The following is a 4,710-nucleotide window of genomic DNA, read 5'->3' on the forward strand; positions in this document are numbered from 1 at the left end:
CCTGGATCAATATGTTGGCACACACAGTACATCAATGTATATATCAAAGTGCAATCACATTTAAATAACGCAAAACTAATATATAACTCAAAATCTCAACGGAAACATTCAAAGGGTGTGGAGTCCAAAATAAACACGAACAGCAGGTTGAGTGCAGACCGTAACCCTGAATCATATTATTACTTGTCGTAGAAAGTATTTGCAACATAAGACGTTGCAGCCGTGTAGGTCAGCATATTGAATATATCGGCAAGTTACAAAAGAGAGGGGTGAAAATGTCATCTATACTATATGCATAAATGCTAGGTGGGGCTGTAGTTTAAGTTTTGCGTAAAGGAATTTTTTTCCTACAACAAGAGAGAGGGTAAAAGCAAAATTTACTACATTGTTGGTTGTTAATGAGAAGATTCCACCAACCATTTTGTTGGTGAACGTTCCATGGGAAACAAAAAATTTCCTATGCACACGCAATACCTATCCATGGTGATGATCATCTACGAGAGGGGAGAGTGAATCTACATACCCTTGTAGATTCCTAAACGGAAGTGTATATAACGCGGTTGATGTAGTGGAACATCTTCGCGATCCAAATCGCAGCCTGTCCCGCGATCTCATCATGGTCCATCTCGCGATCCCATCACGACCCATCCCGATCTAGTGTCGAACGGACGACACCTCTGCGTTCAGCACACGTACATCTTGATGACGATCCCCGCCTTCTTGATCTAGAAAGAGGGTTAGTGAGGTAGATGAGTTCTCCAGGATGGCGGCTTGGTGGTGGTGGTGGTGAACTAATCCAGCAGGGCTTCGCCTAAGCACCGTCGAACTAGACAAGAGGAGAAATAGATCTAGAGAGAAGTAGAGGGAGCATGTGGAAATTAGGGTTAGACCCCACCTCTAAAACCTCTAGTATATATAGGAGGGAGGGAGGGTAGGAGGCAGCCTCAAACCCTCAAGGTTTGGCCGAAATTGGAGGTGGAGGAGTCCTAATCCAATCCTACTAGGAGTAGGATTCCTCCTTTCCACTTGGAAACCCTTTCCACCTTTTCCACCTTTGGGTTTTTTGCCTCTCAAACCTCATGGGACTTAGTGGGAGCTTATGTCAGCCCACTAGGGGCTGGTTTGTATCCTCCCACAGCCCATAAGGCCCCTCGGGGCGCTACACCCCTCCCGATGGTCCCCGGTACCCTCCCGACACTCTCGGTACACTACTGATGAGCCTGAAACTTTTCCGGTGACCAAAACAGGACTTCCTATATATCAATCTTTACCTTCGGACCATTCCAGAGCTCCTCGTGACATTCCGGATCTCATATGGGACTCCGAGCAACTTCCGGTCACCAACACCTATAACTCAACTATACCGAAATGTCACCAAACCTTAAGTGTGCAGACCCAATGGGTTTGAGAACTATGCAGACATGACCGAGACACCTGTACGGTCAATAACCAATAGCTGGACCTGGATGCCCATACTGTCTCCTACATATTCCAGGAAGATCTTTATCGTTTGAACCTCTATGTCAAGGATTCACGTAATCCCGTATGATGTTTCCTTTGTCCTTCGGTATGTTACTTGCCCGAGATTCGATTGTCGGTATCTCTATACCTAGTTCAATCTCATTATCATCAAGTCTCTTTACTCGTTCCGTAATAGAAGATCTTGTGGCTAACTCCTCAGTCACATTGCTTGCAAGGCTTATTGCATTGTGGTATTTCCGAGTGGGCCTTGAGATACCTCTTCGTCATACGGAGTGACAAATCCCAGTCTCGATCCATGCCAACCCAACACACACCTTTGGAGATACCTATAGAGCACCTTCGTAGTCACTCAATTACGTTGCGATGTTTGATAACCCACAAGGTATTCCTCTGGTGTCCGGGAGTTGCATGATCTCATGGTCATAGAAACAGATACATTGACATGCAGAAAACAGTAGCAATAATTGACACGATCATATGCTACATTCATAGTTTCGGTCTTGTCCATCATATCATTATCCTAATGATATGATCCCGTTATCAAGTGAGAACACCTTTCTATGGCCAGGAAACCTTGACTATCTTTGATCAACGATCTAGTCAACTAGAGGCTCACTAGGGACAATGTATTGTTTATGTATCCACACATGTATTTGAGTTTCCAATCAATACAATTCTAGCATGGATAATAAATGATTATGATGAACAAGGAAATATAATAATAACCAATTAATTTTTGCCTCTAGGGCATATTCCAATAGTCTCCCACTTGCACTAGAGTCAATAATCATGTTCACATCACTATGTAATCGTAATGAATCTAACACCCATATAGTTCTGGGGTTCGATCATGTCTTGCCCGTGAGAGAGGTTTTTAATCAACAGGTGTGAACCACGTGCTTTACAAATCTCTATGGCATCCTTACAGATGCTGCTACCACGTGCCATTTGGAACTATTCCAAATGACTGCTCCACTATACGAATTCGGTTTACTACTCAGAGTCATCCGGATTAGTGTCAAAGCTTGCATCGACCTAACCCTTTACGACGAACTCTTTTATCGCCTCCATAATCGATAAAATTCCTTAGTCCACTAGTTACTAAGGATAATTTTTGACCGTTGTCCAGTAATCCATTCTTGGATCACTTCTGTACCCCTTGACAGATTCATGGCAAGGCACACATCAGGTGCGGTACACAACATAGCATACTATAGAGCCTACGGCTAATGCCTAGGGGATGAACTTCGTCCTTCTCTTTCTTCTGCCGTGGTCAAGCTTTGAGTCTTACTCAAATTCACGCCTTACAACACAGCCAAGAACTCCTTCTTTGCCGATCTATTTTGAACTCCTTCAAAAACTTGTCAGAGCATGCATTTCATTGAAATGTCTATTAAGCGATTTGATCTATCTCCATAGATCTTGATGCTCAATGTTCAATTAGCTTAATCCAGGTTTCCTTTGAAAAACACCTTTCAAACAACCCTTTATGCTTTCTAGAAATTCTACATTATTTTGGATCAACAATATGTCTACCACTTATACTCATCAGAAATTCTATAGTGGTCCCACTCACTTCTTTGGAAATACAAGTTTCTCACAATCCTTGTATAAACCAAAAAACTTTGATTATCTCATCAAAGCGTATATTCCAACTCCGAGATGCTTGCTCCAGACCATAGAAGGATCTTTCGAGCTTGCATACTTGTTATCATCCTTAGGATCGACAAAACCTTCTGGTTGTATCACATACAACCTTTCCTCAAGGAAACCGTCGAGGAAACAATGTTTTGACATCCTATCTGCAAGATTTCATAAATAATGCATCAACTGCTAACATAATTCAAACAGACTTTTAGCATCACAACGAGTGAGAATGTCTCATCATAGTCAACTCTTTGAACTTGTCGGAAACATCTTTGCGACAAGTCGAGCTTTCTTAATGGTGACTTTTCACCATCATCGTTTGTCTTCCTTTTAAAGATCCATCTATACTTCACTATCTTACGACCATCAAGTAGTTCTTCCAAAGTCTACACTTTGTTTTCATACATGGATCCTCACTTGGATTTCATGGCCTCCAGCCATTTGTCGAAATCCGGACCCACCATCGCTTCTCCACAGCTCGTAGGTTCATTGTTGTCCCACAACATGACCTCCAAGACAGGGTTACCGTACCATTCTGGAGCAGTATGTGACCTTTTCGACCTACGAGTTTTGTAGTAACTTGATCCGAAGCTTCATGACCACTATCATTAGCTTCCTTTCAATTGGTATAGGCGTCACGTGAACAATTTCCTGCGCCCTGCTAGACTCTAGTTGAAGTGACGGTTCAATAACCTCATCAAGTTTCCACCATCCCCCCACTCAATTCTTTCGAGAGAAACTTTTTCTCAAGCAAGGACCCGCTTCTAGAAACAAACACTTTGCTTCCGAATCTGAGATAGGAGGTAAACCCAACTATTTTGGGTGTCCTATGAAGATGCATTTATCCACTTTGGGTTCAAGCTTATCATGCTAAAACTTTTTCACATAATCGTCGCAGCCCCAAACTTTTAAGAAACGATAGCTTAGGTTTCTCCAAACCATAGTTCGTACGATGTCATCTCAACAGAATTACGTGGTTCCCTATTTAAAGTGAATGCGGTTGTCCCTAATGCATAACTCATAAACAATAGTGGTAATTCGATAACAGACATCATAGTATGCACCATATCAAATAGGGCGCGGCTATGACGTTCAGACACACCATCACGCTATGGTGTTCTAGGTGGCATGGGATGTGAAACAATTTTCACATTGTCTTAATTGTGTACCAAACTCGCAACTCAGATATTCATCTCTATGATCATATCGTAGAAATTTTTTCCTCTTGTCACGACAATCTTCAACTTCACTCTGAAATTACTTGAACCTTTCAATAATTCAGACGTGTGTTTCATCAAGCAAATACACTAGTATCTACTCAAATCATGTGTGAAGTAAGAACAAAACGATATCCACTATGTTCCTTAGCACTTATTGGACTGCATACATCAAAATGAATTGCTTCCAATAAGTTACTTTCTTGTTCCATCTCACTGAAAACGAGGCCTTCAGTCATCTTGCCCATGTGGTTTGATTTGCATGTCTCAAGTGATTCAAAATCAAGTGAGTCCAAACGACCCATCTGTATGAAGTTTCTTCATGCGTTTATACCCATAGGCATGGTTTGCATATCTCAAACAT

Source organism: Hordeum vulgare, chromosome 3H (assembly GCF_904849725.1).
Source record: "Hordeum vulgare subsp. vulgare chromosome 3H, MorexV3_pseudomolecules_assembly, whole genome shotgun sequence".
NCBI lineage: Eukaryota > Viridiplantae > Streptophyta > Magnoliopsida > Poales > Poaceae > Hordeum > Hordeum vulgare.